This window comes from Macaca mulatta, chromosome 14 (assembly GCF_049350105.2).
Source record: "Macaca mulatta isolate MMU2019108-1 chromosome 14, T2T-MMU8v2.0, whole genome shotgun sequence".
In the NCBI taxonomy this organism is placed as follows: Eukaryota; Metazoa; Chordata; class Mammalia; order Primates; family Cercopithecidae; genus Macaca; species Macaca mulatta.
In genome coordinates this window covers 129,380,207-129,407,819 of record NC_133419.1, presented here as the reverse complement: position 1 = coordinate 129,407,819, position 27,613 = coordinate 129,380,207, and the positions used below count along the sequence as shown (strand labels likewise).

At 36.6% G+C, this 27,613-nt stretch overlaps 1 protein-coding gene and 1 pseudogene across 14 annotated transcripts in view; both read left to right on the top strand.

The window, feature by feature from the left end:
* Positions 1-27,613, top strand: part of ARHGAP32 (Rho GTPase activating protein 32) — a 307,961-nt gene that overhangs the window by 228,400 nt on the left and 51,948 nt on the right. The window contains exon 1 of one of the 14 annotated variants that reach the window (XM_077964661.1): positions 15,136-15,323. The exons of 11 other annotated variants lie outside the window; for them this stretch is intronic. The gene's annotated coding sequence lies outside the window, so the exon portion shown is untranslated. Of the gene's footprint in view, positions 1-15,135; positions 15,468-27,613 lie in introns of those variants that run through there. 2 more of the 14 variants (XM_077964663.1, XM_015116104.3) reach the window with 2 other exon arrangements.
* Positions 13,614-14,227, top strand: LOC714951 (cytochrome c oxidase subunit IV; annotated as a pseudogene).

Genomic DNA, 27,613 nt, shown 5'->3' with positions numbered 1-27,613 from the left:
TTTAATTCCTTCTTTTTTAATGGCTGGATAACATTTCATTATATGCATACACCACATTTTATTTGTTAATTCATTTGGAGTTGTTTCCATTTTTAGCTACTTTGAATATTCATATACAATATTGTATGTGGATGTGTTTTGATTTCTCTTGGGTATATGTCCAGGTGTGGAATTGCTGGGTCATATGGTAACTATGTTTAACCTTTGAAGAACTGTCAGCTGCACCATTGGTGTAGCTGTACCATTTTACAGTTCCACCAGCAGTGTATGAGACTTCCAGTTGTTCCATATCCTTGTCAACACTTGTTTTTATCTGGATTTTTTTGATTATTGCCTTCTTAGTTGTGAAGTAGTATCTCACTGTGGATTTGACTTGCATTTTGCTTTTGGCTAATAATGTTTAGCCATTTTATATGTCCTTATTGGCTATGTGTTCATCTTTGGAGGGTATCTATTCATATCCTTGCTTATTTTTTTTTCTTCTACCTTTTTCTTTCTTTTTTTTTTTTTTTTTTCGAGACAGGGTCTTTCTCTGTCACCACAGACTGCAGTGCAACGTTGTGATCATAGCTCACTGCAGCCCTCAACTCCCGACCTCAAACTTCTGACTCAGCCTCCCGAATGACTGACATTACAGGTGCACACCATTGTGCCCAGCTTATTTCTAAATTTTTTGTAGAGACAAGGTCTTGCTTTGTTGCCCAGATTGGTCTCAGACTCCTGGTTTCAAGTGATCCTCCCACCTCAACCTCCCGCTTTTGCCCAGTTTTTAATTGGGTTATTTGTGTTTTTGTTACCGAGTTGTAAATGTTGCTCATATATTCTAGATACAAATTATTTACCAGATAATAGTGATTTGCAAATATTTTCACCTGTTTTGTGGTTCATCTTTCACTTTCTTTGATAGTATCCATTGATGCATACTTTTGATGTTTCTTTTGTCATTTATGCTTTTGATTCCTTATTTAAGAAGGCTTTGGCTAATCCACAGTCATGATTTACTCCTATGTTTTCTTCTGAGAGGTTTATAGTTTTAGATGTTACATATTAGTTTATGACCCATTTTTTAAAGTTAATTTCTGTGTATAGTGATGAGGCAGGGGTCCAACTTCATGAGGTTATCCAATTGTTCTAGCACTGTTTGTTGAAAAGATTATTTCTTTCCTGTTGAATTATCTTGATACCCTTGGAAAAATAAATTGACCCTAGACACAATTGACCCTAGGTTTATTCCTGGACTTCCAGTTCTTTTCCAATGATCTATATGCCTTTTTTTGTTTGTTTTTTTTGAGGCAGAGTCTCACTCTGTCACCCAGGTTGGAGTGCAGTGGTGCCATCTCAGCTCACTGCAACCTCCGCCTCCTGTGTTCAATCAATTCTCCTGCCTCAGTCTCCCGAGTAGCTGGGATTACAAGTGTGTGCCACCACACCCAGATAATTTTTATATTTTTGGTAGAGACAGGGTTTCATTATGTTGGCCAGGCTGATCTTGAACTCCTGACCTCGTGATCTGCCCACCTCAGCCTCCCAAAGTGCTGGGATTACAGGTGTGAACCACCACGTCCAGCCTCTGTATGTCTCTTCTTATGCCAGTACTACCCTGTTTTGATTACTGTTGTTTTGTAGTAAGTTTTGCAGTGGGGAATATAAGTCTTCCTACCTTTTTCTTCTTTTTAAGGGTTGCTTTGGTTTTTCTGAGCCCCTTGCAATTCCATATGGGTTTAGAATCAGCTTATCAGTTTCTACAGAGTAGGATGGGATTCTGATAGAGAATATATTGAACCTGTAGATCAACTTGGGATATTATTAACAATATTAAGTCTTCTAATCCCTGAACATAGGATGTTTTTCTATTTATTTAGATATTCTTTTGTATTTTTAATTTTTTTCTTTAGAGACAGTGTGTTGCTTTGTTGCCCAGGCTGGAGTGCCATGGTGTGATCATAGTTCACAGCTCCCCAAACTCCTGGGCTCAATGCATCTTTCCACCTCAGCCTCCTTAGTAGCTAGGACTACAGGCATGTGCCACTGTGCCAGGCTAATTTTTTAGTTTTTTGTAGCAATGTCTCACTATGTTGCGTAGGCTGGAGCTGAACTCCTGGCCTTAAGTGATCCTCCCGCATGAGCCTCCAAAAGTACTGGGATTATAGGCATGAGCCACTAGGCCCAGTCAGTTTAGACATTCTTTAATTTGTTTCAATATTTTGTAGTTTTCAGAGTATAAGTTTTATATATCTTTTGTTGAGTTTCTTTATAAATATGTTCAATTCTTTTTAATGCTATGGTACTGGGAATTTTAACATTTCATTTTCTTACTGTTCATGGGAAGTCCATAGGAATATAATTTTTGTATGTGGATGTTATATTTTGAAGCCTTGTTGAACTGTTTATTAGTTCTAACAGTTTCGTAGTGGATTCCTTGGGATTTTCTGTATACAAGATTATGGCATCTGCAGTAGGAACTTTTTACTTCTTCCCTTCCAATCTGGATGTCTTTTTATTATTCTTGCCCAGTGGTCCTTGTGAGAACCTCCAATACAATATTAAATATAAATCTCAAGTGCAAGCATCCGTGTCTTGTTCCTGATCTTAGGGGAGTGCATCTAGTCTTTTACCATTAAGTAGGATATTAGCTGTGGGGGTTTCATAGATGTCCTTTATCAGGGTTGAGAAAGTTCCCTTCTGTTTCTCGTGTGCTAAGTGTTTATAAATAGGGTGTAGGAATTTTTCCGAAGGCTTTTATTCATCTATTGAGATTATCATGGGTTTTTATGGTCATTATTTTGAAGTTACTAAATTCAGCATCAAACATTTAATTTCCTGCACATTATTTTTATCCATCTTTCTGTGGTGTAAGCTTAACTTATGTTAGTTGTTATGTCTCATCTTTGATAGTATTGACTCAGATGTACTATAAACTGAGTTTTTAAAACTTAGCTTAATATTGGCATTAAAATAAACTGTATCAATCAAGTGCTTTCTCTTTCTCTTTTTTTCTTTTTTGAGATGGAGTTTCGCTCTTGTTGCCCAGGCTGGAGTGAAATGGTGCGATCTCAGCTCACTGCAACCTCCACCTCCCGGGTTCAAGCCTCAGCCTCCCCAGTAGCTGGGATTACAGGCATATGCCACCATGCCGGCTACTTTTTTGTATTTTTAGTAGAAATGGGTTTTCTCCATGTTGGTGAGGCTGGTCTGAAACTCCCGGCCTCAGGTGATCCACCCACCTCAGCCTCTCAAAGTGCTGGGATTACAGGCGTGAGCCACCACACCCGGCCCATTCTCGTGTTTTGAATGGAGAAGTGACACTTCAAGTAGGGATAACCTCCAGAAAGTTAGTATTGGGAAATCAGTTATTGATCAGTTACTGATAGCTCTGGAAAACAGGTTTATATTTGTAGACCTGCATAGCATTGTTATTTCTAAATTAAGAATGACCAAGAAAAACCTTGTATACCTTCAAAAGCTAATATTTTGTCTTTTGTGAGCAGCATTGCAGAGTTAGCATAAGGAAATGTGCTTTTTTTTTTTTTTTTCTTTTTTTGACAGAGTCTTGCTCTGTCACCCAGGCTGGAGTGCGATGGCGTGATCTTGGCTCACTGTAACCTCCGCCTCCCAGGCTCAAGCAATTCTCCTGCCTCTGTCTCCTGAGTAGCTGGGATTACAGGCACATGCCGCCATGCCCTGCCAATTTTTGTATTTTTAGTAGAGGTGAGGTTTCATCATCTAGACCAGCTGGTCTCGAACTCCTGACCTCGGGTGATCCGCCTACCTTAGCTTCCCAAAGTGCTGGGATTGCAGGCATGAGCCACTGTGCCCAGCTAAAATGTGCATTCTTAATACATTTTGAAAAGGATAATGTGAATTCTGTCAGCCTTGGGCTTGTTTCACACTTTAAAACTGTCTTTGCCTACGGTATAAACAACTTGAATGTTCTATTTATTTTTAACATTGCCATCTGTCACTGTTAGATGCCAAATCTGAAAGATACAGCTATAGTTTGAGACTGAAAATTTGAAGTTCCCTATACTATTACACAACAAGGGTAACATAGGAAAAATATTCTCTTTGAATCTGTTCTTAAATGTTCTTTCTTAATATGTTCAATTATTTGTATATACAGAAATAAAATTAATCACCATATCCTGACCAAGATAGAAAGTATCCATGGTACCTTAGGAAAAAGAAGGTAAGAGTTTGAGAGAGAGAGAGAGAAGAGGAAACAAAAAAGGTGGAAGCTTATCTGTAAGAAATTGTCATTTCGTTCAATCACCATAGGTCATGATATAGTGGAAGATGAGGTCTAGGTGGGGAAAGGTGAAAGGGGAAGCACATGTTTTTCTTTGTGTTTGTTTTGCTTGCAAGTCACTGAGGAGCTATTTACTGACACTTTTCTTAAAGGCTTTATGTTCATAGCTATTCTCTCTTCAGATATTTCTTTTTCCCAATTCTCTTTCACCTCTCCTTTACTTATCAGTTATATTATTTGATGTTGTCTCACAGATCTCGGACTCTGTTCTCTCTCTTTTTTTTTTTTTTTTACTCTGTTTCCTTTTTCATTTCTTTTCTTTACTTTTTTTTTTTTTTTTTTTTTTGAGACAGTCTCGCTCTATCTCCCAGTCTGGAGTGCAGTGGCGTGATCTCCTGTTTTCTTTGTCTCTCTTTTTTTGTTTTCAGTTTGGATACTTTCTATTATCCTATCATCAAGTTCAGTGATTCTTCACTCTGCTATGTGTAGTCAGTCTTCTCTTAAGCCCACCTAACACATTCTTCAATTCTTGTATTTTTCTTTTCTCGAATAAAACTAGGTGGTCTTTTTACAATAATTGCTATGCTGGAATTCCCCATCTTTTCACATCATCCACCTTTTCCACCAGAAAAAAAGAAAGAAGAGGGGTGGGGGGTAGAAGAGAGAAGAGGGAAAGAGTGGGAGAAATGGAGAACAGCGAAGAAAAGCCAGCAGAGATTTTTGAGGCATTAACTTCTGGAAATAAAAGACTAGTGAGTTAGACAACCTTACCTCTGAGGACAGTTAAAAATTTTTGACAGAGGTATAAAAAGTATCTTTGAAGCATTAGAGAGTCAATAAAACCGTAAGCAGTTATTGTGCTAAGGTGAAACAGAAGGAAATCTGAAGGGTGACCCCTGCATATAGAGACATTATTCCCCGAGGATATCTGCTGATGGAGTAGAGGAGGTCGCCATAGTGCTAGGGGAACAAAAATTAGAGGGCAGAACCCATCAAGACAGAGTTGCTGAAAAATGCCCCAAGCTTTGAGTTGGAATCTTTGTAGAAATTGATGACTGATTCTAAGATGTATGTGGAAATACAGAGCCAAGAATACCCAAGACAATTTAGAAGAACAGAAAAGTGGGAAACTTACTGTAGTGTCAAGATATATTGTGAAAGCTTCACTAATTAAGACATTGGTATAGATGTACAGATAGACCAATAGATCAGTGGAACAGAAGAGAGTCCAGAAACAAACCTGTGTCTATATAGATACTTGATTTATGACAAAGGTGGCATTGGAGGGCAGTTTCAAAAGAACAATCATTTCAATAAAAAGTACTGAGTCAACTGGACATCTGAATATAAAGAAAAAGAAGCCTGATGATCTTTATTTAACCCCATACACAAAAATCCATTCCAGGAGAATTACAAATCTGTGTGTGAAAGAGGAAACAATAAAACTTTAGAAGATAATACTATAGAATATCTTTATGACCTTGGCTTAGACATAGTATTAATTATAACTGAAAAGCTTAATAATTAAACAATTCAAAGTAATAACTTTATCATAATATGCCATTAAGATAGTGAAAGGGCAAATCACAGTGTGGGAAGGTATTTGCAGAATGTGTATCTGACAAAGAACTTGTAAAGAATCTTTAGGAAAATGCAGATCAAAGCCTTATTGACTCTTCATTACATACTTACCAGAATAATTAAAATTTAAGGGTAACAGTATCTGAGTTTGGCAAAGATATATATTAATAGGAATTCTCATATGCTGATGGTGGGAGTATTAATTTGGGACAATCATTGGCATTATCTATTGAAGTTGATACACAACTGTAACCCAGCAGTTCCACTTTTAGATGTATATAGAGATTCATGTACACAGACGAAGACACATGCATAGAAATGTTGATAGCAGTTTTATTTCCATTTGTTAAAAACTGACAAAACTTAGGGTGTATACATGGTGGAATGAATAAATGAAGGTATATACAATAAATTCCTCTACACCAGTAAAAATGAATGAGTTAAAACTATTTGCAACAACATGATTGAATCTCACAAAAAATAGTATTAAAAGTCCTGATGTACACACTTACACTGTAAAGTTTCATGTATACATTTATAGAGTTCAAAATCCTAAGAGTTGAAGACTGCTCTGTGGTATTAGAAATTAGGATAGCAGCTACCTTTGGGGAGGAAAGAGGAGGTCAATGATTGGGATGGGCAGGAGACAGGATTCTGGAGTACTGGTAATGTTCTGTTGATCCAGGTGGGAATTATACAAAAATGTCATGATGTTGAGCATCTTTTTGTGTGCTTATTGCCCATTGTCTATTTTCTTTGTATTAATGCCTATTTAAGTCTCTTGCTCTTTTTGAATTGGTCACTTTGCATTTTTAAAAAAGATTTCACCCATCCAGATGAATATTCTTTGCAGCATTGCTTTAATACACAAATGTTGGAAATCGTATTTTCAAAAAATACTTTTGGTACTTTTGTACTGTAAAATACTTTGCAACCACCACAAAGTAAGTAGAAGCCTACGCAGTAAACCAGGGGATTTTTTTCTCTGATACATTGTTAAATGAAAAGGCAAATTACAAAACAGTAAAATCGCATTGTAAATTCATAGAAAGAGGATCTAGAAGGCTACATACGTAACTGGAAAGGGGAATGGGATTATGGAGACAGTAAGAAACATTTCATTTTTTCTCCATTTGCTTCTGTATTGTTTAATTTTTTTATAATTGAAATGGGATCATTCGCTTGGCCCCTTCTCAGGACTCACAGGTCAGGGGGAGCATGCAGATGAGTGGGTGCAGAGGCCAGGATGAGCACTTCTGGGCAACTGGTAGAAGCAGAACTCTGTGCAGGCCCATGGCAGCATCTAGAGGTTACCCATGATTCCTGGAGCCCCAGAGGGCGTGTGTTACAGTGTGCTCTTTTAGCTTTGCCATCCATGGGTGGCTTAGACGTTAAACAACTCAGTGGAGGGTCAGTGTGACAGCCTCTTGCACCTGTATCCAAGTCCTTGTCTGGGGTCCAGGAAGAATCAGGATGTGCAAATGAATTGAAGGGTGGTGGTGAATGGAGAATTGTATTGAGTGGTAGAAGTGGCTCTCATAGGGATGGGGAGCTGGAAAGGGGATGGAGCGGAAAGGGGTCTTCCCCTGGAGTTCAGCCGTGCCCAGCTGAACTCTCCTCTGAAGTCCTGCCGTCAAGCCACCCCTCTGAAGTCAGGCTGCTTTTCAAACATCCGGCTGCTTCTTGCCTTCTCTGCCATTCTGCCGCTCTGCTGGTAGGGCCTGGGGTTTCTATGGGCACAGGATGTGGGACGGGACAGGCCAAGGTGGTTTTGGAAAAGGCAACAATTGTGGGGGTGGGAAACAGGAATGCATGTCCTCACTTTGGGTCATAGGTCCAGGCTTGAGGGTGTGACCCTTGCCAGGGACCACCCTCTTTTACCCAGTGTTTCCCTTTCTCCGGCCTGTATCACAATGAGCATGTATTATTTTGTAGAATACGAAGAAATAGATTGTAATCTCCTGTTAACTGAACCCTGCCCAAATAGGTAATTTCCAAGATCCTTCTTAATGCATCTACCCCATAAAATGTACACTAGTGACACTAGAGTTAATGCAGATGTTTAATTTATTTACCTGTGTGAAAAGCAGCAGGGTTAAAGGGACAAAAGTTCAGGCAACCTTGGGTTCAATCCCTATGCCACATTTTACTGTCGGGGTATACATCATTTGGCTTCTCTGATTTTCAATTTCCATATCTAAAAAGTGAGGCAAGATTATTATTTCAAAGATTAGGGATAAGGTACTTAAGACCCCTGGATACTTAATGAATGTCAACTGTTATTTATTGATTTATATTTATTTACTACGTTATTTAAATTCATGAGTATCAGAAACTATACTTAATTTATATAGATACTTATTTAAGATACTATTTATTTGATATAAATCTACATGCCAAGATATCACAGTTGTGTTAGTCTGTTCTAGCGTTGCTGTAAAGAAATACCTGAGATTGGGTAATTTATAAAGAAAAGAGGTTTAATTGGCTCACAGTTCTGCAGGCTGTACAGGAAGCATGGCGCTGGCATCTGCTCAGCTTCTGGGAAGGCCTCAGGGAGCTTTTAATTATGGTGTAAAGCGAAGTGGGAGCAGGCACCTCACGTGGCAGGAGTAGGAGCTAGAGAGAGTGGCAGAGAGTGCCACATACTTACACAGCCAGATCTCACGAGTATTCACTATGCAAGGACAGCTCCAAGCCATGAGGGATCTGCCCCCATGACCAAAACACTCCCACTAGGCCCCACCTCCAGCATTGGGGATTACGATTGTACCTGAGATTTGGGTGGGGACAAATATCTAAACTATCACAGTGCATGACTGAAACAAATTCATTACAGTAGTTTTCACAGAATCATGGTGGGGGAAGGAGTTTGCATCACAGATTTCTGTTTTTTTGAAGATAATTTTTTTCCGGTTAACAGATATACATTAAAGGTGAGACTTTTTTTCTGTAAGACTAGTTAAGAGCATGTGTGAGAAGACAGAAAAGAGTAGAACAGGGAAATAGATCTGTAACTGATGTGGGTACAATCAATTGAGATAACTCAGTACCTTTGGACCAGCCGGGCTTTTATTTGTAGTAGTGTTTCAGGAAACCAGTCCTCTAGTATCTTGCTTTTTATGTTATTTTACTTTCAGTATTACCTAATTCCAGTTGTCTTGTTTTAAATTTTGACTTGCTTGCTCCTGGATTGTTTCTATTTTCTTTCTTGTTTCAGTTTCCAACACTTTTTGCTCTTTTGTAGCCATGTTTCTTTGCATGTCACTTTAGTAAGAAGTGACCACACATTTATATATCAACTAAAAGAGGTCCAGGTTTTTACTTACTCTCTTGGGAGTATTGCACTGAATATGCTTCCCATTGAACAAATGCTTAAATGTGTTAAGAATCAGATTGTTAAAATCCCTACCTTCAGAAGCACTGATATGAGAGTCAAAGGAGTACTAAACTGCTAAAATGTCTTGGGAAGCTTTCTCCCCAAATACATTACAAAGGATAAATCAAGATAATATTTTCTCACTCTGTATCAGGGGAAAACAGAAAATTTATAATACCATGTATTTATAAAGTGCTTTAGGGTTTATGAATACTTACATTTCCACTGTTTAAATGGGACATGAATCTGGTCACAACCGTGTGAGCTTGCTAGGGATAGGGAATGTATTTCCATCCCTCCCCTTCCTACCCTTTTTAACAAATGGGGCAACTGGAAGCTTAAGACACTTGCCTGAGGCTTCACAACTAGGATTTACTGAAATGTCCTGACACCTAATAGTAATCACAGCCAGCACTTACATAGTCCTGTGTGCCAGGCCCTGTGCCATGCACTTGACGTGGGTTAACTAACTTGTGTGCAGTTAGTTAATTCAAAACCCAGAATTCTGCCCACTGTAGAACATTGAATAGACATAAAGATTTTTGTTCTCTCTGTCAAAACAAAAATTTTATTCCTTTTGCTTTTATTATAATAGGAATAAATAAAACGTGTTTGCATTTTTATAAGGCCTGTATAAACAGAACAGAAATTAGGGCAAAAGATGGGCTAAATTGAGGTTAAAGAGAATTGCTTACAGGAACCTACTTAATTTGCTAATTTTGTTTTCAGTCATCATCCTTCCTAATGCTGCTTTAATTTTTAAAAATCTTTTAATTTTTCCTCACTATGCATAAAACATATCCCCAAACTCTATTATATTGTAGCATTTCCAGTCATTCTTTTCCATTTTCTTAGTATAGTATTTCTCCCTGTATACTTGACTGGAATCTCCTTGTGTTTTCTGAACATGGCACGTGGCTTCATAGCTTTCATTTTGCTCCTGCTGTTCCTACACCCTGAAATGCCTTCCCCATTTTGGCCAGTTGAAATCCACCTTATATTTCAAGACTCAGGCCAGAATCCGCTTCTTCCATGAAAGTTTCCCTGACCCACTCCCTAATCCCATCTCCTCTCCACCACTAGTGCAAATTTAATAGCAGTTATTTCACATATTCACTAAACTGTACTTTCTTCATAAGTGACAAACATGTCATTCATCTTCATCTCCTCCCCAGGCAGTGTGTATAGTGGTTACACAACTAATGCCTGTTGAATTAATCCATCCTAGTACTTATCAAATTAAAATTTTAGAGTACAGCTTTCATCCTGTAACTCTTATCTTCAGAAAATTTGGGTGAATTCCTCCCTCTATGCCAGAATTAGATAGAAAATTTTTAGTGTAGAATTTAAGTTGTTTCACAAATACTGGAACGAACTTATCTTTGTAGCCTTCCCCCCACCCCATTTCTTACCTACATTCAGCTTCACTACATGTTTCCTTTCTCTTCTCCCAAGGTACTCTGGGCTTCCCCCTTCCCTCACCTGTGACTGACTTACCATTTTTTTGTGTGAAGATTCCCTAGGCCACTCTTTGACAAACTTGAATTTGCATTCAGCTCACCTGAGTGCACATTCATTTCTCTCAAAAGAGTTTTGAGTTTGATACTTCACTTTCTGTGTGTCTTTTTTCCCCACTACATGGTTTTGTTTGTTGGCAGATGTATTTTATAGTAATTCGCATCTTTTATATGGATGCTCCAAAACAGTTCTTGATTGATAATTATAAGCATGGACAGTTTTCAATATAGTTACCAAAAATGTTTCCTAAACGCATATGCCCTTTAGTCAGTGCTGGGAGTAGCCCCCTAATCAGTCTTTTTCTTGCCCTAAGTAAAGGGGCTTTTCCGCTTTCGGCCATTTCCAATATTCATTCATTCATAGATCAAGAATTTATTGAGTGCATACTAAGTGCTATGGCTAAAACATGAACACACCAGACAGAAATTCCACCATTTTGGTGTTTGTATTCATGTGTGACAAGAAGGGGAGAGGTAAATAAATAAATAAACAATATAGTATGATAGATGAGGGCTATGAAGAGAAACAAAGCTGAGAAAGGAATGCCAAGACTAGGAAGTGCTGGGATGTGGCTTATGTGGGGTTATAATTTTCAAGGGAGAGTAGGGTAGTCCTGGAATGGCTCATTAGAAGCCTCCTTTTAAACAAAGACCTGAAGGAGATGAGGAGGGGAGATCTGCATGTTTCCGGAGGAAGAGCTTTCCAAAGATGGAACAGCAAGTGTAACGATACCGAGTTGAATGTGGGTCAGTCTTGGTAAGTGGTCAGGAGGAAGGCCACATTGGCTAGAGCAGTGGGTAAAGAGATGAGATGAGGTCAAGAGGGGAGAGGGGTCAGATCTCTCTGGGGCCTGGGGGCCACTGTAGGGGTTTTGGCTTTTATTTAGAATTAATTGGGCAGTGGAAGACATTGAGCAGTTTTTGTTTGGTTCGATTTATCTTGTTAAAAGGATCACTTTGCTTGCTGTGTTAAGAGGAAAGGCAGAGATAGGTAGAAGAAGAGGGGCTGGCAGTGGCTGTTGCAATGAGCCAGGTGAGAGATGATGGTGACTTAGACCAGTATGGTAGCTGTGTAAGTGATGAGAAGGGATCTGCTTCTGGATATATTTTGGCCACGGAGCTGGCAGAATTTGCAGACATACTGTGAAGGGATTGAATCATTCAGGTAATTTTTTTTTTCTTTTTCTTTTTTCTTGTTTTTTTTAAGATGGAGACTTGCTCTGTCACCCAGGCTGGAGTGCAGTGGCACAGCTTGGCTCACTGCAACCTCCACCCAGATTCAAGCAATTCTCCTGCCTCAGCCTCCCCAGTAGCTGAGTTTACAGGCATGTGCCACCACACCTGGCTAATTTTTTATTTTTAGTAGACAGGGATTCACCATATTGGCCAGGCCGGTCTCAAACTCCTGACCCTATGATCCGCCCGCCTTGGCCTCCCAAAGTGCTGGGATTACAAATGTGAGCCACTGCGCCCGGCCCCATTCAGGCAGTTTTTATGATAGAATGATTAGAATGAAGCCATTGCCTTTCCAGTGAATTCTCTTGTTGCCTCTCCCACCCACGCAAAGATACATCCTAGTCCAACATAGGGGGATAGCCACCAAACGTTTTGTTAAATATGAGAGAAAAACAAGTGACCTCTCCTACATAGTCACTAGATGGCACAGCATCTTTTCAGTCAATTATATTTTTTAACTTTTTATTCTGAAATAATTGATCTCAGAGGAAGTTGCAGAAATAGTACAGAGAGATCCCCTGGACTCATCACTCAGTTTCTCCCAGTTGGAATGTAACTATATAGTAGTACATTATCAGAACCAGGAAACAACATGGTCACAATACTGTTAACTAGATGCAGACCTTACTCCAAATTCACCAGCTTTGGCAGCACTCATTTTCTTACCATGTATTTTTATATGGCATTAGAGTACAGCTTTTTGGGTTTCAGATGAGAATTATTGTCATTAATTATGTAAATCTCCCACACACAGGCCAATGATTGTGGAATACGGTTATTCCTATCAATGTTTATATGTTGATATGTAACATATATTACTTAAATAACATTTTATTTATAATATAATATATATTAACATATATATTACATAACACATATAAACATGGATGTTTATATGTTACGTAATATGTGGGGCTTACGGATTGTTCTAAATATTCCCAAATGACTTTTCTACAGTAAAAATATGTACTTTCTTTTTTATCACTCTCTTCCTTCATCCCTCCTCTTCTTTCTCTCTTTTCTTCCTCTCTCTCTTTTATCTTTCCCTTGCCCTCCCTTGCTGTCTTTAGTGGTAAGGAAGAGGTTGGGAGGGAGGGATGTTATTCATTTAAAATTAAAGAAGAGTGGCTTTGCCTTCTCCAATAGGAGTAAATTTTAAGAGCCTTATTTCCTATTCAGCTAAATTTGTAAATCCATAGATGTTCTATTGGTAAAGATTAACATGTTTTGCTCTTGCCACATATTGAAATTCTCTATGGTCTTTCTTATTTTAAAATCACATAAATTTATTTTTTTGTTGTGGACTACCATTTATCAACAATTCTATGTTCAGAACTATGTTCAAAGAGGAAGGAAGGAATAAATTCAATCAACAACAGAAGATTTTGGTATGGTGCATGATGAATCCTCCCTGGATAGATATCTCGTCTCTTGCCAGTTACTATTATGGGACCTTGGCAAATTGCTTATTAATCTCTCTGCCTTAGTCTCCTAAGACTATTAATAATAGAACTGCCTTCATTAGATTAGGATAAAAAATGTTTTTAAATACCTAGAATTGTGTGGCACATAAGTGCTATAATGTTATTTTGTAAATTAAAAAATACCTGAGAGTAGAATTTACGTTAATATTAGTAAAAAGTCATTGGGACAGCTTCCGGTCGCGGGACACCGGGCGTAGAGGGCGGTCGCGGCGGGCAGTGGCGGCAGAATGTTGGCTACCAGGGTATTTAGCCTAGTTGGCAAGCGAGCAATTTCCACTTCTGTGTGTGTACGAGCACATGAAAGTGTCGTGAAGAGCGAAGACTTTTCGCTCCCAGCTTACGTGGATCGGCGTGACTATCCCTTGCCGGATGTGGCCCATGGCAAGCACCTGTCCGCCAGCCAGAAGGCCTTGAAGGAGAAGGAGAAGGCGTCCTGGAGCAGCCTCTCCATGGATGAGAAAGTCGAGTTGTATCGCATTAAGTTCAAGGAGAGCTTTGCTGAGATGAACAGGCGCTGGAATGAGTGGAAGACGGTTGTGGGCACTGCCATGTTCTTCATCGGCTTCACCGCGCTGGTTATCATGTGGGAGAAGCTCTATGTGTACGGCCCCCTCCCGCAAACCTTTGACAAAGAGTGGGTGGCCATGCAGACCAAGAGGATGCTGGACATGAAGGTGAACCCCATCCAGGGCTTAGCCTCCAAGTGGGACTACGAAAAGAACGAGTGGAAGAAGTGAGTGAAGCTGGCCTGCGCCTGCCTCTGTCACCTCCATGCAACTCCATGCCTATTTACTGGAAACCTGTTATGCCAAACAGTAGTACTGCTAATAAAATGACCAGTTTACCTGAAAAAAAAAAAAAAAAAAAAGTCATTGGAACAGAAAATATGTAAATATTTTCCGATTCATTTGTTTCTTCAATATATAAATAATTGGGTTAACACAGTTCAGTATTATTAGTTAGTAGAAGTATTGAATCTCAGTATTTATATTGTATTTTGCAAATAACAAGAATCTTTAAAGCTTTAAAAAGTCACAAATTGAGATTGAATGCCAGTTTGATAATAGTTGCCAAAGATTTTCACTTTTGCTAATGAATGTCTCTGGTAGAGGAAAATAAGTGCCTTGGTACTCCATGGGTGAAGGAGAGTTACATATTTGACCTCTGTGTAGTGTATGAAGGAGAAGGTTATACTTGGGAAAACTTCTTTAATTCTGGATTTCCCATTCTGAAGAAACCTTTTTTATTTTTTTCCCTAATAATTGCATAAGAGATTGTCTTAGAATTTTTCACACAGACACTGTGTAAGTTGATACTTTAAAAAATGTGTTAATGGAATAACAATCTTAGCTCAGTATCAGCAAAGATATTAAAAGATTTGTTTTCTCAGCCTATCCTGTTGTTTTAGTGATTCAGCCTTTTACTGGCAGTACTTCCTACTTGATCAATTACTTTTCTTATTTTAAAGGAGCTAAAGTGCCATCATTTTTATTGGATACACTGTCTCCCACCTACTTAGCAAACAACTGACAAGCAATTAACTTTTTAAAAGAGAAAAGACAATTTAATATCAATTTCATATGGTGTTTTCTGAGCAGGAAATGCTCACCTGTGTGGGGTTGATGGGTGGAGCTCTTCTGGTGAAGCCTGTTCTGCAAGTGTGAGTTTAGGCTGGGGCGTTTCTGTGGTGTTGCAAAGCAGTATGTGCTGAGAGAGGAGGATTAAGCTCCTGGAGGCAGAGCTCTCCCACACACTTGCTGGCTTGCTGGGCTCCACGACTGGACTGAAAACAGGGCCAAGAATCGTGCTGCTGCAGGGGTCCTGAAAACAGCTGGAACCTGGCAGTGATGTGGGACCTCACTTGGAGTTAACCTGTGGTGGTGAGGTTGGAACCAGTGTGATTATGATTTATTTTCTACACTCATGTACGGAATGCAGAGCTGTTGTATCCTGATGAATCTACTGCTAAATATAGTCATTTGGAATAATTTTAAGTATTGATCTTAAAACTTGTACCACAAGAGGTAAGGAGATCTCAATCAGTCATTTAAATATTTGACTCAAACAATCTTCAGAATTTTTCACTGAAACTATTTTTAGATTATATTTGGGCATATGCTACCTTGGTTGCTCTTAGGTGAATGGTTAATTATTTAATTATTTAGAAATTCAGCAATTGAACATTAGTATTTGTCATGTTTGTAGAGAGGTGATTACTTTTTGAAGTAGGTTTTGCTGATTGTACAACACAGATGGTTATTTTCCCAGTCGGTTTCAAGAAATATCTTTTTTTCTCCTATTTCCAATTAGCTTATTTCTTGTTTTCTGTGCATTAGGTTAATATAACAAAAATTTTTATGATTAAAAGAACCTGCCTTTATTTCTCAAGCTGCCAGCTTATATCATATTTTTAATTTTTTTCCTGGTAGGTTAATAATATTTCAATTATTGATTAATGGAAATGGGCAGTGCTAATACACTTAAAATAATTTGGTAGGCTGTATAAAGAGGCTCCTTAAGTTTGCATAAGAAAGTAACCTTTCTGGCCTTTTCCCTTCAAGTATGGTGCTTCCCCCCTTCATTGGTATTGGTATTGGAAAGGATAACCATCTCCATCCATAAAATATTTTGTATTAAATCTCAGAGATTTTACCACTAAGATGGTATTCCATATGTATATGGTGTTTCTTCAGACCTCAGTAATAAATGCCTTTCATTAAAATAACATGGAGACCAGAATTTTCTCTGAATCACAAATCAGCCCTTAATAGGGCTGATTAGTATGTTCAGCTTCTTAACAGAGGTTGAACATTTTTCTTTCCAGTGCTTAAATGATATCAATATTTTAATTTTCAAAACCATAAATGGAGGAATTTCAGAATTTACAGCTCTTTTTCATAGCTTTTTAAAAAAGCATCTACTACTCATATAATAATGGTTTGAACTACAATTTCTTTTTTAAAAAAAGAATGCTATATGGCATTTAGTGGAAGATATCAGAAATCTAAAATGTCTTAGGTTAAGTTTATATTTAAGAAAATTATAGGAGGAAGGACTAGAAAGTGATGTCATGTTCTCAGTCCTGAATCCAGGATAGATAGCCAGATTCCGTGTTCTGGAAAGCTGAGTCAGTTTTCTGCTTAGCCCTGTACCGCAGGGATTCTCAAAGTTTTCAGATCAAATGTAACAAGAAATTGTAGTAGTAATAATAGCTCCTATTTATTGACACAGAATTAAATGTTTGGCACATACATTTCATGTAAGCATCATAGTAACCCTAGTGAGAGCTGTTGTTAGGGTCATTTCCATTGTGAGTGAAAGAATTGAGACTTAAGTAGGTAATTTGCTCAAGATCTTGCAATTGGAAAGTGATTAGGGACTGAATTATAACCCTTTGGTCTGATTCCAAAGCCTATTTCTTTTAACAAAAACTCATTGTCAGTTCCATACTCACCAAATATAGAACCTTTCCCCTCTACTTCCTGCAAATCAAAACAAAACCCACAAAAACAAAAACCACCTATGATAGTATCACAGTTCCACACCAAACTTCATAGCTTAATAAAGTGCAGAGAACTATGTGACATTAAAGTATGTATGATTACATTTTAATATGACAAAACTTTATCTCAAAAGAGAGTTTTTACACTGTTAAAATTAAGGTTCTAAGTTTTCTGATTTCTAGAACTAATGTATGTTTTGGTAGTCCTGTTACCTTTGATGTACCTGAATTCCTAGGAATATGTGTTTGTTATATTAAATTTTTGTAAGAATACACAAACATGTCCTCCTGAAATAGTACTAGCTTTTAAGCTTCTTATCAAATAGTACTAGTTCAGCCTGGAAAAATAAGAGCCTAGACAATTTAAAATTTCTTAACAGGTTTTAAAATCTATATTCTGTATATAATATCCCATTCCAATGTTAAAACACTTTAAGTGTCAGGAATTTATATCTACTTCATGTTTTTTCCTCCTGCTTCTGGTAAAATGCAAATCTTCCTTTTGTTCTGTTTTTAGAAATGAAGTTAGTCATAGTCTCTTATATAATAACTGAGGTGGTAAAGTCAGCAAGTTAAAAATACTTCTTACTTTGATTTTGTACCAAGTTGAGAAACAGAACCAATCATATTTATTATTTTAAATTTATAATTTAAATTTTGAAATAAAAATTAGTATCACTTTTAGCAGGAAAAAGGTGTCGCTTATTTATGTCAAGGTAAAATAACCTAAATTTGAGCCTTCTTTGATATTTATAACTGAAATCTGAAGCTTCTAGAAAAGTCAGTGTATAATGTAGATAATAATAGTCTTATCTTAACCATATGACCATTTTCCCAAGGGAACTATGATTTTTAAAGGTCTAGCATGAGCAGGTTCCGTTTTGTAACAGTTTTTGTACTCCTCTAGGAAGGGCAGCAGCATAGTGGTGTTGCTTTGGTTTCATCTTTAACCCTGGAGAAGAGATACAGTTTTATTCAAATGTCTCAATATTTTAGTTAACCGTTGGTATGCCATTCAACATGAGTTGTGCTGATATTCTGAAGAAGCAGTTTATGGCCCATTTTCTGCTCTCTTTTCTCTCAGTGAATTGTTTTTACCTCTTCTGTGTCTAAAAGATTCTTTTCTAAAATCTACTACAGATTTATTTTCTAGATCCCTTGATGTCATTCATTTGCATTCCAGTCAGTAATGCCTTTACAAATGGCTACTCTTCTCTCATAATTAGATGGAACCCTGTTTGACTTATGTAACTGTTAGTAGCTTTCCCGTTTTTCAGTTGAGAGCCATTACTAGTGGTGCTATTTTAAATGTAGCCTTGCATGTATATGAATTTCTGAGATACTTGGTTTTATTCCTTTGAGGTTGGAATGTTCAGACAGCAAACTGTTTCATTTAATTCCTGATCCGGCCCCACATATCTTTTCTGTGACAGCTCTTGCAGCTGTTGTATACATCAGTTAAAGAACTGTGGTTTTTCCTATTCCAAAATTGTTTGTGATAGATTGATCAAAAATGATTCTGTACTTTCTTACTTCACAATCGCTTTGCAGTACATTAAAATTCAAGACCCAATTTATCTAAAAATTTTTTTGACATATACTTGGGATAGGGGTAGGAAATGAAGCCCAAGGCTGAAAAACTGTTACATTCCTGATTTTAAAAAAGTGGTTCCTAGAAAGACAGTGAGAATTTTGTTTTGTGAGCATCAACCTGATAGATTATAAGTTTTCTGAAGTTCAGAATCTACAGATAGTATTTACCTTATTTTTCTTTTACTGCAGTAAACTCTTGAAACCTATGTCAAAAAATAATTTTTATAAAGTATATGACATTTTATAATAAAAAGAGTATTATAAGTGACCATTGTACTGTTGATCAAGGACTTGCAAGCAAATAAAGAAGTAAACAACAATATACCATATGGCGTGACCAGCAACTGTGAATGTCCTTAACAATTAAAGATAATACAAGCATCAAGTCCAAGAAACAGTTATAAGCATGTTATGTAAATTAGTTATGTACGGACTCCTTATTACTACTAAGCATTCATCAAACTAAATAATTAAAATTAATTTAAAAAGTGTTAAACCTAATATGCTTAGTAACCTTTAACAGTGATTTTTTATCTTAAATTTTTATACCAGCCTTCTTCCAAGATGATTTAGAGAGCCTAATTTTTTTTGACAGAGCTCTCCAATTACGTTTTAAACAATGTCCTTTTTTTCTCCTGATAAATTCCCCGAAACTAAAAGTATGTTTCATAGATTTTAGAGCTTTGTATGCTATTCACACTTCATACATTCTCAGAGTACTTTATGATTTCTCAGGTATTTTCATTAAAATCTAGAATCATATTGCCTGGTTAAACTTTTCATTTTTCATATTATTAATCTGAAGTCTAAACTGCTTAATTTCCTTTTCTAAAATCTTACAGTGAGTTATCAGCAGAATCGGGATTAAACCCTGTCTCCACATTCTTGGTCTGGTACTTTCTCACTAGCACATGCCTTAGCCAATAATGGCATGATTGGATGAATGACCTTAATTAGACTATATGTCTTATTATTGGAAAACAAGAAAAGCTTTCAGTTACTAGGTCATTGGTTGAAGGATGTATTTTTAAATCTTCAAATAGGATTGCTAACATTTTATGCTTACTACATGTTTTTACCACATATACAACTGTGTATTTAGATATTGTAGGATATTACTAAATAAACTAAAGAAAGTGAATTGAAATATGAATAATAAATTATCTTGATAATTAGAACTAGATATATAGAAGGGAGGAAAGGAATAAAATTTCATTATTCTGATAACTCTTATTACATTTAAGTTATTATACAGAATGTGATGGGAGATAATTAGAATTTATTTAATATACCTGTTCTTTTGATATCAACTTTTAAGGAGGTAATTCTGATGATTAGAGAGTTGTTTATATTTCGAATGTAGATTATTTTGAGTGTGATGTTAACACACATTAAATTAGTTAATACATGTAAAAGCCTGGCACACAGTAAAATAGTAAGCACTCAGTAGTCATTACGTATGCAATAATTATTGTTATGGTATTACTGTAGCGTCTAGATTTTCCTTCCATTTTTGTTGACTATCTGGGTTAAGATTTACCTTTTCCTTCATGCTGCCTTTGTAGGACTGGGAGCAGGTCAGTGGGTGGTGCCAGAGAGAGGGCAGATCTGTCACAAAATAGATCGGAAGATTTACAGAGATAAGAATAGTGACAGAATTTCTTCAGCATGTCCTTATTTCATCAAACAAAACTTACTGGGTTTACTTTGCAAGAAACTCCTTTACTCTAATTTGAATGATATTTTTTGTAAAACTGGAAAAACACATCATCAGAGTTATTCATGTGTATTTTGAGTCATTGGCTTAAAGAACTTCTTTTATATCATTAGTCATAATGGTATGAAAGCATTAATTATGTTAAAGCCTTTTTATGTTATAAAAAGGAAAATTTTCAAAAGGGTATATTTTTCTATAGAATACTTGTTATATTTCTATATTATTGGAAAAAGTATTTGTTCAGTTCCTTTAATATTTACATTGCATATTGAAATCTTGCCCAACTACCTACACATTTTTATTTAAAAGATTTGTAGTGTTATTACTCTAGTGAATCACAGATTAATTTGAGTCCAGTTATTTGTAAATAAAGCTTTGTTGGTTAAGCTTACACTAATTTAACTGATATACTCAAGGCTATAGACTGAGATTTATATCGCATATTTCCCAATATGAATGCTAACTAAACTTTTTCAGAAACTTTCTCAGTTGCCTAAAGATCCTTTTAGGACAAATAACAATGCTTACTAAAGATAAGTTTATTTTTACAATTCTTGGCAATATTCCTTTTAATAAATTTGAAAATACTCAGTACACAGTTCAACTATTTACTTAAGACTCTAAATGTAAATCAATGTCATTTTTCTTTTGCTGCTGTTTAAGGCATTTGCTGATGCCTATTGTAGTTTTTCCATTATTTGTCTGTGCTTTCACCCGATACAGTTCTTCTGTGTTTGTCTTCCTTTACTAGAAGTTCACATCTAATGTGTTTACAGTATTCTTACATTTATTACAGTTGCTAAGACGGAACTTTGCCCTGGCTTAAGGCTATTATTTTTTTAAGTTGCCACTTGCCTTTTCAAGTCTATTGCACTATTTATATCACTGCAAAGGATACAAGGGAAGTAGGAGTATTTAAAAATATAAAAGCATAAAAGCAAGCCTTCTGCACGTTCTGCACATGTATCCCAGAACTTAAAGTATAATAAATAAATAATAATAATAATAAAGTCAGAAGCAAGAAAAAAAAGTAGTTACAAATTTAGTGTACCTCATTCAAAACTTAAGATAAACTAAAATATCAGCTTAATAGATGGAGAGAAATCATTTGATAAAGGTCAACACTTGTTCCTTTTATATATCTTGGCAATTAGGACTAGGTAATTTCTTTATATTTGAGGTTTCTACCCAAAAAACCCAAGTGAATTCTATTCTTATTGGTGAAACATAAGAAATAATCTATTTAAAGTCAGGAACAAAATAAATATTTATTGGGGGTCCAGTGAAGTTAGACAAAAAGAATTAAAAGGATTGGAAGGGAAGAATCAAATATATATTATTTGCAGATTTATAAATCCAGATGATTCTACAGTCAAATTTTAAGAAATAATAACAAGGTTCAGCAAGGTTGCTGAATAAAGGATAAATAATACAAAAACAGTAATAGCACATTTATTAAGTTTTGCTGTCTAGCACTAAGTGCTTTATAATTTTAACTCATTTAATTCTTACAACAATGCTGTTGAACAGTTATTTTTTTAAACTTTTTTTTTTTTTTTGAGACGGAGTCTCACTCTGTCGCCCAGGCTGGAGTGCAGTGGCGCAATCCCGGCTTACTGCAAGCTCCGCCTCCCGGGTTCACGCCATTCTTCTGCCTCAGCCTCCCCAGTAGCTGGGACTACAGGTGCCTGCCACCATGCCTGGCTAATTTTTTGTACTTTTAGTAGAGATGGGGTTTCACCGTGTTAGCCAGGATGGTCTCAATCTCCTGACCTCGTGATCCGCCTGCCTCGGCCTCCCAGAGTGCTGGGATTACAGGCATGAGCCACCACGCCCGGCCCCTTTTTTTTCGTTTTTGAGACCTGATCTTGCTCTTGTCGCCTAGACTGGAGTGCAGTGGCACGATCTCAGTTCACTGCAACCTCCACCTCCAGGTTCAAAAGGTTGCAGTGAATCTGCCTCCCAAGTAGCTGGGATTACAGGCGCCTGCCACCACACCTGGTTTATTTTTGTATTTTTAGGAGAGACAGGGTTTCGCCATGTTAGCCAGGCTTGTCTCGAACTCCTGATCTCATGATCCGCCCACCTTGGCCTCCCAAAGTGCTGGGATTACAGGCATGAGCCACCACACCTGGCGTAAACTTTTTCATAGATGAGGAAAATGAAGTACTGATAATTTAAATATTTGTCCATAATCATACCGTTAGGAGCTGCAGAGGCAAAATTGGAACCCCGGAGGTCTGACTCCTGAGTCTACCCTTTACAACCCTGCTAATTGCCTTTCTGTACACCAATAATAAATGATTAGAAAATGTAATTTAGAAAACTCCATTTTATAACATCAAGAAAGTCATAAAGCTCCTAAGACTATCTATAACAAAAGTTCGTAAGACTTTTATGAAAGGAAATTAGAAACATTTATTGAAGGACATAAACGAATTGTAAATAAGTGGAGAGATCTATTATATTGATGGAAAAGAAGACTCAATATCATAAAGAAGTCTGTGTTCCTCCAAAATAATCTATAATTCAATGCAGCTTCAATGAGATTCTAAAAAGTTTTTTTCTCCTTCTAATTTGACAAGCTGATTCTAAAATTTATGTGAAATGGGAAACAGCTAAAAATAAGGCAGTTTTAGAAAATAATAGTAAATGAAGGGACTCATCTTTCCAGTTATTAAGACTTACAGATTAAGAAAATGAGGTATCGATAGAACTGAGAGAAATGAGAGAACTCAGAAACAGACATCTTACATGCTATATGCATTTTTCACATAAGATAGAATCAGTCTTACAATTCAATGGTGAAAGGGTTATTCAATTAAAGGTGACAGAATAGTTGGTTATATATATGGAAAAAAGTATGTATCTCTCCCTAAAATACATGAAAAAACAAAAGTTTTTAGGAGAAATAGGACAATATGTTTATGACTTGTAAGGAAAATATCTTAAAAGTACAGAGTGATTCTTGTACCTAAAGACATTTTAAAAGTTGTACAAGAAAAGACAAGCCATAGACTTGGAGTCAGTCTTTATAATATGTAAAGTATTCGTTTCTATATTATATGAAGAATTCTTATCAGTAAGAAAAAGAAAACAAAATAGAAAAATGGGCAAGGATATGAACAGTTATTTCATTGAAGAAGAAAACTGAATGGCCATGTGAAACACATGAAAACAATGCCTGTTCTGATTAGCAGTCACAGAAATGCATATTAAAGTGAAATATAATTTCAGAAATTTGGCAGAGCTAAGTAGAACAAAGATATGAAGAATGAGGACTGAAAAATGCATCTAATTAGAGTGTATATTGATAAACCATTTTAGATAATATTTTAGCAAAGTTGAAATATGGTCGAAAAGTAGCATATTCTACAACCCAACAATTTTCGTCCTAAACATGAGTGCCAGAGAAGTCCTGTCACTTGTGCCCAGGGAGACACCAGATTATACAGTGCAGTCATGATTGTAAGAACAAACACTTGTAAACTCTGATAGCAGGAAAATGGAAATATAAGTTGTGGTACATACTTAGAAGAGAATATTGTAATATAGTGTAAGTGATAGACTGAGCCACAAGTGCCATGGATAAATCTCAGAATACACAGTTTTGCAGAAAGTTTGATATCAGATGATTCCATTTCTGAATTTGAAAAACATGCAACATGTTAGTATTGTTTATGGCTACATACACATGTTGTTACAGTGTAAAGACATGGATGGAAATGATAAATGCTAAATTCAGGATACAGGTTCTCTGTAGGAGAACAGGATTGCAGAAACAGAGTGGCTTCAGCTATATCTGTTATACTTAAGGGAGAATAATCTGAGGAAATAATGTGGCACAATGTTAAGATGTGAAAAACCTACATGATGGGTACATGGGTATTTATATTATTCTCTTAAATATTTCTGTATAGTCAAAGTATTGAGCAATTTTAAGAAATAAGTACATTGACATTGGGCTCTAATACTTTCTATCAGTTCCTTAGCTCCTGATTTTCCAGGGCAGTCATACCCCAGGCCTATGTCTTCTGGTCGTGTTTTCCAGTTAGTCTGTGCTAAAACTGGTCTCTAGAGACTTATGTGAATACAAAGCTAATTAAGCATTAAGCCAGTAGGCTTTTAAATAGTAGTCAGGTTAAAACTAGGTATAATACAATAGGAGTTTTGTTTCAGCACTTTTTTTTATTCTTAACATTTGTTATATTTTCTTTTGAAGAGCAGAATTTTCAGAACATTTTTAGTTCATTAAATGGATTTGATAGTTGTCTAGAGAAAAATTCTTTCTTCATATTCATTAGTGCGAATAGATACATTGTGCTTAAAATAAAAGCAATTTATGGAATTTTAAATTAAAATTCAAACTTTTTAATATTTGTTTAACATAAAGTACTTTAAGGTATGCAGCAGAGACTGAGAATGATAGAATTTGTGAGATTATAAGAGAGCCTTAAATATTACTTAGTGCAGTTGCCTGTATTTGGATTCTCCTTGCTTAAATTTCTACCAAGTGGCTATCTAATCTATGTTTGGGAACTTTGAATGAAAGACAGGATATTGTATACAATGTGTAAAAATCCACTGGACATGTTAAACATTACTCTCATATTTTATTATACCTTTGGTTTACACAATCTGCACAGGTATTATATATTCCCACCAATACATTCTAATTTTGTCTGCTTGATGTTGTGAATTTATTACCTTTCCTAAAACTTGATGTATATAATCAAATAAACTTAATGCTGAGGTCATTATCTTGGGACAAACCATGTTCCTATATACCCTCAGAAATTAAGCCAAGATTTGTCTTAAGTCAGTCTAGAAGATTTCTGGGAACCAATTCCTAAAACTTTAGAGAAAGTATTATGAGAAAGCAAGAATTCGTTGGGATTGCTGGGGAAGCATTATACTGGTATAATTAAACAGCACTGCCCTGCCTCTTCATGCCAAGGTTCACTACGGCTTAATGAACTGCATGTTTTTTAGTATCTCTCTATAAACTGGTTATTGGTATCATAAAGATTTACCTTGGAGATACTAGGTTGTGTGTCATACTGCTAAGGCTTTTAACTACTGGAAAGACTGGACTGGTAGGGTTTGTCTTTGGTTTAAAAAAAGATTGCAAATATAAAGTATGTCATGTCTAAATAACATTGTGGCACAAGTTGTATTTTAGCCCTCAAGTGGGAAATTTGAATATAAAGTAGTATGGTTTGCTTTTGTCTAAGTATTGTTTTGCATTTTATTTTTTATACATTTTATCTGTAGAAATACCATCGGTATCATTTTAGTGTCTCTAATCCAGGATGTTTGGTGAACCTTAACCCTCACAGCCGTGCTTGCCAGTGTTCTTCTGTAGAAATGGGTTTGTAAGCACTTAATCATCTAACCCTATACCCTGCCTTCGTCAGTAGAAATCTTCTGATATAATTGATAGTATTAGATACTTTGCTCGTCAAAAGGTAGTAACTAGTAATATTGAACAGGAAGGCAACAGGTGGGGATCAGTGCTCGTGTCCCAAATAAGCTCTTTTTGGTTACTTGAATGTCTAAGAAATGGGAAGAAAGTTTAAAATGAAGAAAACTAATTTATAGTTTTGCTCAAACTCTACTAGGAGGCTACTGTAACCAAAACAGCATGGTACTGGTACCTAAACAGAGATATAGACCAATGGAACAGAACAGAGCCCTCAGAAATAATACCACACATCTATAACCATCTGATCTTTGACAAACCTGACAAAAACAAGAAATGGGGAAAGGATTCCCCATTTAATAAATGGTGCTGGGAAAACTAGCTAACCATATGTAGAAAGCTGAAACTGGATCCCTTCCTTACACCTTATACAAAAATTAAGATGGATTAAAGACTTAAATGTTAGACCTAAAACCATAAAAACTCTAGAAGAAAACCTAGGCAATACCATTCAGGACATAGGCATGGGCAAGGACTTCATGTCTAAAGCACCAAAAGCAATGGCAACAAAAGCCAAAATTGACAAATGGGATCTAATTAAACTAAAGAGCTTCTGCACAGCAAAAGAAACTACCATCAGAGTGAACAGGCAACCTACAGAATGGGAGAAAATTTTTGCAATCCACTCATCTGACAAAGGGCTAATATCTGGAATCTACAAAGAACTCAAACAAATGTACAAGAAAAAACCAAACAACCCCATCAAAAAGTGGGCAAAGGATATGAACAGACACTTCTCAAAAGAAGACATTTATGCAGCCAACAGACACATGAAAAAATGCTCATCATCACACACCATCAGAGAAATGCAAATCAAAACCACAATGAGATACCATCTCACACCAGTTAGAATGGCGATCATTAAAAAGTCAGGAAACAATAGGTGCTGGAGAGGATGTGGAGAAATAGGAACACTTTTAAACTGTTGGTGGGACTGTGAACTAGTTCAACCATTGTGGAAGAGAGTGTGGCAATTCCTCAAGGATCTAGAACTAAAAATACCATTTGACCCAGCCATCCCATTAGTGGGTATATACCCAAAGGATTATAAATCATGCTGCTATAAAGACACATGCACACCGATGTTTATTACGGCACTATTCACAATAGCAAAGACTTGGAATCAACCCAAATGTCCATCAGTGACAGACTGGATTAAGAAAATGTGGCACATACACACCATGGAATACTATGTAGCCATAAAAAAGGATGAGTTCTTGTCCTTTGTAGGGACATGGATGCAGCTGGAAACCATCATTCTCAGCAAACTATTGCAAGAACAGAAAACCAAACACCGCATGTTCTCACTCATAGGTGGGAATTGAACAATGAGATCACTTGGACACAGGAAGGGGAACATCACACATCGGGGCCTATTGTGGGGAGGGGGCAGGGAGAAGGGATAGCATTAGGAGATATACCTAATGTAAATGATGAGTTAATGGGTGCAGCACACCAACATGGCACATATATACATATGTAACAAACCTGCACGTTGTGCACATGTACCCTAGAACTTAAAGTATAATAATTTAAAAAAAAAAAGTCAGGAAACAACAGGTGCTGGAGAGGATGTGGAGAAACAGGAACACTTTTACACTGTTGGTGGGACTGTAAACTAGTACAACCATTGTGGAAGACAGTGTGGTGATTCCTTAAGGATCAAGAACTAGAAACACCATTTGACCCAGCCATAGCCATCCCATTACTGGGTATATACCCAAAGGATTGTAAATCATGCTGCTATAAAGACACATGCACACATATGTTTATTGCAGCACTATTCACAATATCAAAGACTTGGAACCAATCCAGATGTCCATCAGTGATAGACTGGATTAAGAAAATGTGGCACATATACACCATGGAATACTAT